This window comes from Salvia hispanica, chromosome 5, assembly GCF_029641045.1.
Source record: "Salvia hispanica isolate PSC_SH4W2 chromosome 5, Shi_PSC_v1, whole genome shotgun sequence".
In the NCBI taxonomy this organism is placed as follows: domain Eukaryota; kingdom Viridiplantae; phylum Streptophyta; class Magnoliopsida; order Lamiales; family Lamiaceae; genus Salvia; species Salvia hispanica.
In genome coordinates this window covers 4,608,687-4,621,051 of record NC_142696.1, presented here as the reverse complement: position 1 = coordinate 4,621,051, position 12,365 = coordinate 4,608,687, and the positions used below count along the sequence as shown (strand labels likewise).

Below are 12,365 nucleotides of genomic sequence, written 5' to 3'. Positions count from 1 at the left end.
TTTATTGTTAGTGTTTGATCACTATAAGGAGGTTGCCACTTGCAAGTTCAAATTACTGTCAAAAGACTTGATGTGGATGTTGTGCTCGGAACCTCGTAATGTTTTACTAATGTTCAAAGTAGATTAGTCGAAGCAAGACGTTGCAAAAGTAACCTCTCTTGTCTAGACTTCTTTATTGCGAATATTAGGACGGTGATGTGTGTATTTTTAATGCGGATATTAGTCGGCCCAAAGGAAGATTATTATTTGGCACGAGATACATACATATTTGTGGTGATAAATGGGTGACAATTATCCAGTTTTTGTGTAAGTAATTGTGATGCCCAAAGGTGGACATTACTTGACATGATTTTATTGTCAGTGTTTGATCACTACATAGAGGTTACCACTTACAAGTTCATATTATTGTCCAAAGACTTGGTATGAATGTTGTGTCGGTACCTCGAGATGTTACCATTTTATTTGAATTTTATGATGTGAGCATGACAATTTATTTGGTTTTGTTCTATGTTCAATTATGATGTCTGCTTCTGCAGTTTCTTCCAACATGAACAATATGCCAGTGTTGAATGGGTCAAATTTTAAGGATTGCGAAGATTATATTTTGATTGCTCTGGGTTGCATGGATCTGGATTACGCGCTAAGGATTGAACAACCTACTTCTCCTACGGACGGTAGTACTTCTTATCTAAGGAGAAACTACGAGAAGTAGGAATACTCGAATTGTGTAAGTCTACTGATCATTAGGTTTAGCATCCCAGAAGCTTTTCGAGGTACTGCATCTAAGTATATCACTAAGGCCAGTGAATACCTTGCCAAAATAAGGAACGTTTTATGAAAAACGATAAGGTTGAGACAAGCGTGCTTGATCTCAATAAAGGATATAAGGGCAAGGGCTACATAAGGGAGCACATTATGAAAATGTCTCACGTTGCTTCAATTAAACTTGAATTCTAAAGACTTGTATGTGCATTTGGTGTTGCACATCTGGTCAGTATCTCAAGAAATAAAGTAAAGGGCATTAAGAGAGTGTATTGAGAATGCTACTATGGATAAGGGTTGATCGCAAAAGAAACAACATAAAGAAAATGATAGTTGTTTCTTTTGTGGTAAACATGGATATAAAAAGATGAATTGTAAATATCACGCATGGCGTGCAAAGGAAGTTACAATTCTTGTTTTGGTCTGTTCTAAAGTTAATTTGGATTTAGTCTCTAATGATATTTAGTGGGTAGGTTCTGGTGCTACTACTCACATAAGGTTATCAGTGCAAGACTGTCTGAGCTACTGAAAGTCAATTGATGGTGAAAGATACATCTATGTGGGACATGACAAATCGGTGGAAGTAGAGACTATTGTGCATTGTAGATTGTTATTAAAGACTGGAATTATTCTGTCTTTGAAGGATACTTTATTGTACTGTCTTTTAGACAAATTTTGGTTTCTATTTCTGCTTTGGACAAATTTGGTTTCTCTTGTTCATTCAGAAATAGTAAAGTTCTTCCTTCAAATAATTATAGTATTATGGGCACTGTTTCCTTAAGTGCATATAACAATCTTTGTATGCTCAATTATGTTACTTCATATTCAGAAGCTTTACATGTTGAATCAAAAGGGACTAAGCACATTAAATAATTAGAATTTGGTTAATTTATGACACAAGTGTTTTGGTTATATCTCAAAATAAAGGATTGTGAGATTTGTGTCATATGTTGTATTGAATACACTTATCTTTTCAGAACTTGATTTGTGTGTTTAATGTATCGAAGGAAAGGAAAGAAAGCAGACCAAACTTAAGAAATTAGGTGCCAATAGAGCTATACATTTTAGAATTGATATATGCAGACATTTGTGGTTCATTCACTTCGGTTTCTTGGAATGATCAACAATATTTTTATATCATTCACAAACGAATATTCTTGTTTTGGGCACCTACATTTAATCTATTAAAAGTCTGAGGCTTTAGACAAGTTCAAAATATTCAGGGCTGATGTTGAGCTCCAACTCAACAAAGGCATTAAGAAAGTCAAATCTGACCGTGGTGGCGAATACTACGATAGAAATGACTGCTCAGGTGAACAGTGTCAAAGACCTTTTGCCTTCTATTTGGAAGAGTGTGGGATCGTCGTTTTGTACACCATGCCGGGATCGCCTAGCATGAGTGTTGTAGATAAAAGACGAAATAAAACTCTTAAAGATATGTGAAGGAGTATGATTTATCATTCTTCCTTGTCGCATTCGCTTTAGGGAGAGGCATTAAAGACTGTAGCATATATTCTCACTTTAGTCTTCCAGAAAAATTTAGGGGGTTTTAAATTTTATGATCCCACAAAAGGAACTAATTTTTGGGACGAGAAATATAGTATTTCTTGAGGATGTTGAGTTTGGGGGGAAGAATGTGTTAAGAAACATTACTTTTGAGGAGGAGTCTGTATTGACACCTACTACTGCTTCTGACAATGATCAGGTATCAATTACTATCATTGAAGAAGAAGCATATTAAGAACCTCAAGATGATGTTGTTGTAAACATTCAATCTCATGCGGATGATATCATTTAAAGTCAATCTCAACAACCTCAATTAAGACTCTCGTCAATGGTACCACAAATTTTATGAAGTAGTTCTTTCATTTGGATTCAGAAAGAATGCTATTGATGGTTGTGTGTATCACAAGTTCAGTGGGAGCAAATGCATCTTCTTTTGTATTTGGAATCGAAAGAAATAACTTTCGATAAGGATATGTTGCACTAACACCAAGAATTTTCTCTCGAAGAAATTTGATATGAAAGATCTTGGGGAAGTCTCTTTTGTATTTGGAATCGAACGAAATAATTTTCGATTGTCACATAAGGGATATAATGAAAAGGTGCCTAAAGTATTTGAGATGCATAATTGTAAGTAAAGAAATACCCCTATGACTAAAGGAGACAAACCTAGTCTCATTCAGTGCCCTAAGATAAATCTTGAGATTTAGAAAATGCAAAAGGTTCCATATGCTTGGGTGTTGGGAGCCTAATGTGTGTTCAAGTGTGTATTAGACCCAATTTGGTTTTAATTGTTTATATGTTGGGCAGATATTTCAATAACCTGATATGGACCATTATGAAGCAGCAAAACGGGTTATGAGATATTTATAGAGAACTAAGCATTACATGCTCGCATACAGAAAATCAGATCATTTGGAGAGATCTTTAGGAATTTTGATTCTGATTTTGTTAGATGCCAATACAGTAAATGATCCATTTTAAGTTACGTGTGTTTGTTGGCTGTAGAGCTATTTTGTGGAGAAGTGCTGAGCAAACACTTGTAGATACTTTTGCCATGACAACAGAATTCGTAACATGTTTTGGGACATCTAGTTATTGAATATGACTGTGAAATTTTGTCACTAGGCTGTATACTGAAAGGTATTGAAAGACCGTTTAAGTTATGTCGTGACAATAACTCTGCAGTGTTATATTCTAAACAACAAGAGCTATGCTATGTCATAAGTTTCTTGGTTGCAAGTAAAAGTTCAGAATGGACAAATACCTATAGAGCATAAGGGAATGGATTTGATGATTACATATCCAATCATTAAAGGACTATCACCCAAGGTCTTTCATGGGCATGTAGCCCAAATGGGTGTTATGTTGTTTAAGGATACTTCCGTTCAGTGGGAGTAGTTTTGGTTATTGATCTATATTGTATTTTGAACATGTAGTTATAAAACTCATGTTATTCTCTGCAGAAATAAAGTATTATGTTTTGTCCATTATATTTTGGTTTGATCTCAATTTGGGAGGACCAGTTGGAAATAGGCATGTATGATCACCTTGCATGAAATTTTCATGCTACACTCCATAATTGATCTGTTGTTGATTATATTTGCATATGTGATTACTGATGGGTTTAATCATGAAAAAATATGGTGACTGCGGGGAAATGACCTTCAAATCAACTAGAGGGTGCGGGGAAATTAGCCATCTTGCGTATGCGGATGATATTCTTATTTTCACGCAAGCCAATCCTAACTCTCTCCATCTACTCAAGGAATGCCTCACCGATTATGAAGCAGTTTCGGGGCAGCAAATCAGTCCTTCTAAGAGCACATTCTACATTGCTGATGCCAACGAAGGCTGGGCATCCGATATACAAACGGAGGGAGGATTCCCAAAAGGCTCATTCCCTTTCTTATATTTGGGTGTCCCAATCTATCAGGGTGTCAAGAAAACAGACATGTTCCTCTTCATCCGCGAGAAGATTGCTAGAAGAATTAGTGGCTGGGCCCATAGTGATGCACTTTTTATTTGCACTATAAATACCTGCAAGTATACAGAGTAGGTATAGTATAGCAAAAGGTTAGTACCGGGTATCGAACACGGGGAAGATGTACACAAAGTGTCTATCTTCTACTAGAACTCAATTACTATCTGGAGAAGCAAGAATTATTGGAAACTTTTTGAAAACAGTAAATATTAAAAACAGTAAACAACTAAAAACAAGCAAATCACGGAGAGAAAAGTATAGAGATAAGGGGAATTCCAGGGATGTGCTTTTGCTTTAATGGTTATACAAATTCCAAACTACAATACCCTAGCACAGTTAATACTTTGAAAGGACGAGTCACCTAGCTTATGCTCATGCGATACAAACGCTGATTACTAACATTAGGGTTGTCAATCCTAACACGTAACTCCAAAAAGCTCCTAAGACCCTTGAAAAGTCCTCACTCTCAATTAACAGTGCCGTATTAAAGGAAGCTAACTGTAGTGTCTACTAAGTGGATCTAACTCGCTAGAACTCTGTCACAGTTATGAAGCAAGTTGTATTGAATCATACATAATTGTGTCACTCAATTATGAAGCATCATGATTAACTTAGGGAAGAAACAAAGTAAAAATAAAACGGATATTAAATAGAAAACGGAATTGTATAACCAAAGTTGCTACTAACACATCCCTAGAATCCTATGAGTTTAGTTACACATGACTGAATAAACTAAAAACATAGATTGAAGGGAAAGCAATTTGAACATAAAACTAAAGCAAATAAAACCCGTAGGTTGAATCCTTGTCGTTCTTGATGTTCTTGAAATCCTTCTTCAACTCCTTGCACAATTGAAGTACTCTAGCTTTTGATCTCTATGAATGTGTTCTTGTTGTGTGTCGGAAAAAAAACTCTTTTCTTGATGAAGCTTGAGGTCCTATTTATAGGGGAAGATTATTCCTCATCATAGAAGGAAAAGATCTTCAAAATTTGGTAAATCTTGGAGCAAATCTAGGGCTGGTCGGATTCGCCGCCTTTCTCCGGCGGGCCGCCGCACCTTGGCCGGCGGTCGCCGCGTTGGAGTCCAGAGACTCTGACCCTTCGGTGGCGGACCGCCACATGTCCTCCGGCGGTCGCCGGGCGAGACTCTTCTCCTAGCGTAAATTTCCGAGGCGGGCCGCCACATAGCTCTGACCGCCGGGCGCCGGCGGTCGCCGTACAACTTCGCGGCGGTCGCCGGTCGCCGTCTGACTCCAGATTTCCAGACTATGCGTTTTTACTCCCCTTTTCGGCTCAAATATGCACATTTCTCACAAAACACGTCAAAATACCAAAATGTATAGAATATGCAAATAATGGACATGTAGAGTGATTTTGATAACAAAAACGGACCAAATAATGGCCTTAAAACAGTGCAAAATCCGGGCGTATCACATAGACACCTATCTTTTGGAGGGAGGCTCACCCTTATTAAAAACACACTAGAGGCAATCCCTCTACATATTTTTCAAGCTATTGAACCTACTAGTGGGGCTCTCAAGATGCTTGAACAACAACTTGCTAGATTCTTTTGGGGGGCGACAAGTGAACGACGAGGGACACATTGGATCGGATGGGAGCAGGTGTGCCTCCCAACGACGGAGGGAGGTCTCGGGATACGGCGTTTTGAGGAGGTCCTTAGAGCTTTTAATATGAAGCTATGGTGGAGGTTCAGGGAGCAAAACTCCCTATTGGCGAAACACATATATAACAAATATTGTAGAAGCAAATCACCTCTAACTTCCTCGGTTTCGAGAAGAAGCAGCCCAACATGGAAACGACTTTCAAAAGCTTGGGGTCAGGCTCAACCTTTTATCCGGTGGATGATTGGAAAAGGTGATATTCTTTTCTGGGATGATATTTGGCTCAAAGATGTCCCCTTGAGAGAATTATGTCTAGACGAAAGGATGAGAGCAACAACCCGTGTCGCGGAGTTCTGGCAGGATGGACAATGGAGTCCGGCCAAACTTCAACGCTTACACAGGCAAGCTGGTCTCTCGCAGCAGGTTATCGACGAAATTATTCAGGTCCCTATCCTTGAAGATGGGCAGGATACTCCGAGATGGTCCCTATCCAGCCGTGGAAACTTCACGCTCGCCTCGGCTTGGGAAACCATTCGGTCTCAACGGCCAATCATTCCGGCTTTGGGAGATATATGGAATGAGGGCCTGACTTGGTCTATGTCTATCTTTATGTGGAGACTCTTATCAAATCGTATACCAGTAGACACAAAGCTCCAATGGAGGAACATTGCCTTAGCCTCGAAATGCTTTTGCTGCCCTCTTCGGCCTAGCACTGAATCTCTCCAACATTTATTTGTTCAAGGGCAAGGTGCAGTGATTGTGTGGAGGGAATTTGATGGGTGGTTTGCTGGAACAACAGATCTTCTGTGGATTGGAGACACAATTCCAGATCGACTCGAGGAATGGGCGAATAGAATTCACCAGACGGAGAAGAACCATCTAAGTCGAGTCATCCCCTGCCTCATCTTATGGTTTTTGTGGGCGGAACGTAACAAGAGCCGGCATAATGATATCAGGTACAAGGCACAGAATGTAATTTGGCAAATCCAAATGCACATCCACAAACTCATCAGCTCCGGACGCCTCTGTTCTAAACAATGGGAGGGAGTTGAACTGACTGGTCGGATTTAGGTGCACACTAGGGAAAGACATGCTGGTCAACTAGTCAAGCAAATCAGATGGATCCCCCCGGATCCTCCATGGATCAAGCTCAACATTAAAGGGCTTTACAAAGCAGATTCGGGATGGGCAAGTGGGGTTGGTATTGTGCGTGGACATCAAGGGGAGTTTTTGGAGGCCTTCACCACCCCTCTAACTGTCAACTCCTCTTTGGAAGCACAACTCTTGACACTCCTTCGAGGACTCGAGCTCGCGAGAGAAATTGGCCGCCACATTTGGATTGAATCTGATGCTCCACAAGTGACGGCCCTGCTCAACTCAACAGAGAAGGGGCCAGCTCAAACAAGACATACTTTGGCTCGTATCATTCTCCTTCGGAAGGATTGCATGATTAAAATGACCTCATGTCCAAAGGAAGGCAACAAGCGGCTCACCTTGCAACTATGAGCACCATCCATGGTCCTCTTCGAAGACTAAATATCCGGACAATTCCGAGGGTTCTTTGGGCTATCATCAAATTAGAACAGCAAGGGGTTCCCTACATCCACATCAATGAGGAGGAGGATATTTTAGTGTCTCCTCGAACAAGAGAATGAACCTCCTTACCTTAGAGTACATGGGTGTCGAACCTAGGGGGAGGATTGTCCCCTATCTACTCTTAGGTGTATTAATTAGCTGGCATCTTTTGCTCCTTTCGGGTGAAAATTCTTTTGTAAAATGTTGTTTCCAGCACGTCACTTTTGGGCGGGGTCAAGTATTGTATCATTTTGAGTTAAGAAATATAGGGATGAGGGACCCACGAACCCTCCACCGCTTGCTGTTAAAAATAAAAAAATAAAAAAAATATATATATATGGTGACTGCCCCTTTAGTCCTATGTTGATATGGTTGATAATAAGATTGTTCGGAAATACACTATGTGATAGCACTTTTGAGCGCTCATTTGGTTTGTACACATTTATTTGGTGTCATGTGTTGCCCAAGTGGGAGATTGTTAGAAATTTGGGCTTCCACATGACTAATTTAATGTGTATGACTATCTTTCAGTTGTCCAATTAAAGTGATCCAATAAAGATTAAAGTTTGGGCTAAAGTGTATTTAATTGTTATGGAAATAAGTGTAGATACCATAAAGTGATTTTCTATTTGATGAGGGACCGAATAGAAAATAAAAGAGTTTATATTTAATATAAATATAAGCTAGGGTTATGGTCCCCAGACGTCAGAAGAACATTCTCTCTGTATTCTCTCGGCAGACTATTGCAAAGAATGTCTCTGATCGTTTGGAAGATCCATAGCCGCTGCAAAGCAATTCCGCCGTTCAATTCGTTATGGATCAAGGTACGCTTCCGCTCTACAGTTTATGCTCCTTCTCCGTCGTTCTCGGTTAATCATTATAGAGAGCTTTATGTAATTGTTCACTCAATTATTCCAATAAAATATGTATATTTTTTTAATACTACATTTTATCAATGAAATACTATGAAGTTATAATCTCAAGGGTATGTTTCCGACACATCAAATTTGAGATATTAAATATATTATAGTATACATAACACATTCATGCACACATTATTAGTTAATCGATCAAATATCTGTATATGAATAAATGCTATACAAGAAAATAGTGATTGTATATATTGTCGGGTAGCTCTTCAAACTGGTTTAGTCATGCTCGGCTTTCAATGCCAACTCATTCTTTTCACACTATCAAGTCGGTCCTCGGATTCATCGCCTCCTACTACCTCTACTATTCGAATTTTAGTTGGAGTGTTTGATTTAGGCGATTAGACATAATTTAGTATTGACATAAATCAAAACTAATTTTTATAACTATGTATATGAATAAAAATCTATCAAGTCGCATATCATCCCTCAATTTAATTATTTAATTGAGTATCTATGATCCGTTCCCTCAAGTCCCTACTATATCATATATGTATCTCTGTCTTTCTCCATCTATCTATATCTTTGTCTTTCTCTCTCTCTCTCTAACGTTGGTAATTTGGTGCAGTGCTAATGGAACTAGGGTTTATGTCACTGTTTTTAACAGTGACACAAGACCCTCTATCCAAAATATGTGTATAGCGTGGAGCGGCCGAGTTTATGCTCACGTGCAGCAAAATTTTCAAAGAAGAAGATGGACATGCAAAGGCATTGGATTATTGCGGATGTAAGGTTAGGGATAAGATAGTAAAAATCATGTTTTCAGTATTGTTTCAAGTTGATGAAACTATAGCCTAAAGTTGCTATAGATTTATGTTCCGGGATGTAATATGGAGTTCATGTTTTTGCATTTAAAAATTTGATTAGAAATCATGGTTTAATTAGAATATTGTGATGGCCGAAAACTTCATGTGATATTGGATTTGTGAGTTTTATTTGATATACTTACTTACGGTTGAATATATGTGTTTTCCAGAATTAAATTAGTACATGTCATGATTTTATTGGAATTTGTTATAATGTTAAAGTTTGATTGAGAAATTCTATCAGTATAGCCTATATATCTGTTTAGATGATTAGCGCATGATATTATATCAGTGTACCTATATATCAAATGGGCTATCTTAAAGTCCATAATACTCCATTTACCTAGTTTCCTAGCTATAATCTTAAAGTTAATTAGTATTTGTTATTCTGGAAAGTTTATAATTTTTGGTGGAATAATAGGAGAAGATTTCATTGATATCCATAGAGGGTATGCATGAAATTCACATCGACATATTCGTGGTAGCAGCAATGCAAATCATTTATAGCTTGACCACCATGGCCTTTGGAAGGGCTAAGGTAATTAATTAAACTATTTTTTTTATCTCTTAATTAATCACTTTGAAATCGTTGATAAATTAACTTATTTTTGGCCAAACATGTACAGATGAAGAGGTAAAAAAGTTGGGAAAAGGAGACCCAAACTCCACACTACGTCTACATGAAATCAAGCGGTAGACTATTAGTATTTCATATACATATATAGTACTATTCATGTAGGATTGTTTTATATACCAAACTAGTTTTAAACGCTAAACACCAAACACATCATTATAAATAACGCTGAGTTCATTACAACTTTATTTGTAGTTCATTATAGGGAATTCAAAGATTTAAAAACAATGACATCGTCTAGCATAATTTAAAAACCTGAAGTTCATTATAAGTTTGTCATTAGTTCATTAATTATAATGAACTTCAGGTTGTCTTATAATGATGTTGTTCGGCATTTAAGGTTTAAAACTGGTTTGGTATTGATCACACTCATATTTTTATAACATATAGCTTCCAATGAAATAGATCCGGAGAGATTTATGAGTAGTTTTGCCGCAAATTCTGCTCACCTTTGGATTTAACTATATTCAAAATTTTCTAGATTTTTAATTTTATTTCAATTTTCTATCTAGAGATCTCACATTTCCTTTGCCTCTGTGGCAGAAATGTTTTTTCCGGCGTTTCTTCCGGTCTGTCGCAAAAGTCGATTACTTGACTCTACGCCTGAGTTTTATTTCGGTTAGTTTTTATTTTTTTAATTTTTACTTTTTACTCACATCTTATTAATTATATACCAAGATTTTAATATATAGACATTTGTGGACTAGAAAACTAGTGTGAACATGGATTTGAGTGATACATTTTAAGTACTTATGTTAAGATTTTTAGAAAATGTGTTACTTTAATTACACAAAAGACATGAGTTACTTTTCGTATAAATGCATATGGTTTACTTTGATTATAACAAACTCATATATCAACAAAAAGTTCCTTCAATTTTCAAAAGTGTATACGGCAGTCAATGGAAGACGATTACAAAGCTATCATCCTTTAATCTATCTTCCAATTTAATAATATAGAGTAATGGCTAAAATTGGTCTTAAATATATGCTTATTTTACGATTTTGGTCTTATACTTATCTTTTAAATTTTTGCATTCTGAACGTTTCAACTCAGATCACAATTGGTCATGCACTAACTGTTCAGTTAGTTTTTAACGGTCAACGGGTTTAATCCCGATTTTGACCAAATTAAACAGTTAATTATGATTTTTTACTTCCTAATTATATTCTTAATTATTTTAATATGTATCCTTAAAAAAAAACTGCTGAAGTAGTATGCTTACGACACGCCGTCGTTTGCGAGGATGGGGGGCGTATATATTTGCACCCAATCTAATGTACTAGCTAGTTCTACGCAAACTCAATTAATTGAACCACTAATACAAACCGTCTATATATATAAGCATATAAATATATACAAATTGCAAATGCCAAAACACTTAGAACTCCCCCGGAGGTCCCGATTTTGAAATTCATCATGGCAGGAGGAGGAGCCGAAAAATCTCTGCTGGAAACGGCGATGTGGGCAATTGCAATAGTATGCATCGTCTTCATCTTCCTAGGCATGTCCGTAGAACGCCTGATTCATTTTGCCACCCACGTGAGTAATATTCCAGTATCTTTACTTTTTACATTGATCAACATTATACAGTAATGATTTAGTTTTAACATATCTTGTTTTAGAATTTAGTGGCTGAAGAAATGTAAGAATGTTGTTGTTCGTGAGCCATATAAAAGCTTAAGTCGGGTAATTAATGTCCTAGTTCAATTCTCCATCAATATCTCTCTGTATCTTTGTCTTTCTCTCTCTCTCTGACGTGCAACAATTTGGTGTAGTGCTGATGGAACTAGGATTTATGTGTTAGAATGACTTGAAATTTGCACGGTGTTAACAAATCGAGCCAAGAAGTCATTCTGACATTCCATAGATATAAGACTAAACGTTAATAATTGAATAATTTATGAGTATTTAATTTGCACCGCTTCTATGAAAAAATGACTTGAAATTTGCACGTTAACTTGAAATTCGCACGACACCATAGATATAAAGTTAAACTCAAGTAATTGAATTATTACTTTGTTTTTGTTTTGTTACCATATTATTTGTTTGGCATGCTTTAACAACTTATCAATTATTTTTTTTGGTGTTAACATAATGCAATGACTTATTTATATTGCGCTATTGGATGCCAACAAAAATGAAGTCACTTTTTAAGCTGAAGGGACAAATGGATGTGTTTTGCTACTTCTTATAAATATGCATGCAAGTTATTGGATTACTACTACTAATTTGTTTTTACTTTGCAACTGACAATTTATTTGTTATGATTTTCAGCATTTTAGTGTTAACATATTCAAACCACTTATTTATGTGTGTTGCACTGTCGAATATCAACTAGAACGACTTCAAATTTCAGACATCGAAACAATGTTATAACACACCTAATTAAACACCTATTGAGATGAGCTTTGTCAACTAAAGTATTTTCATGAGCTTTCAATTTATATATATGTATTCAGTTTCTAATTTTTACTCCCTCCGTCCCTCAATAATTGTTCACTTTAATTTTGTTACGAGTTTTAAGAAATGTAAAGAAGAGTAAGTTTA

General features: G+C 36.8%; 1 long non-coding RNA gene across 1 annotated transcript; it reads left to right on the top strand.

The window, feature by feature from the left end:
* Positions 1-11,189: 11,189 nt before the first annotated feature.
* LOC148924247 (uncharacterized) lies at positions 11,190-11,536 on the top strand. The gene is made up of 2 exons (XR_016130384.1): positions 11,190-11,357; positions 11,441-11,536. It is a non-coding gene; the product is annotated as an uncharacterized LOC148924247 (long non-coding RNA).
* The last annotated feature ends 829 nt before the right edge of the window (positions 11,537-12,365 follow it).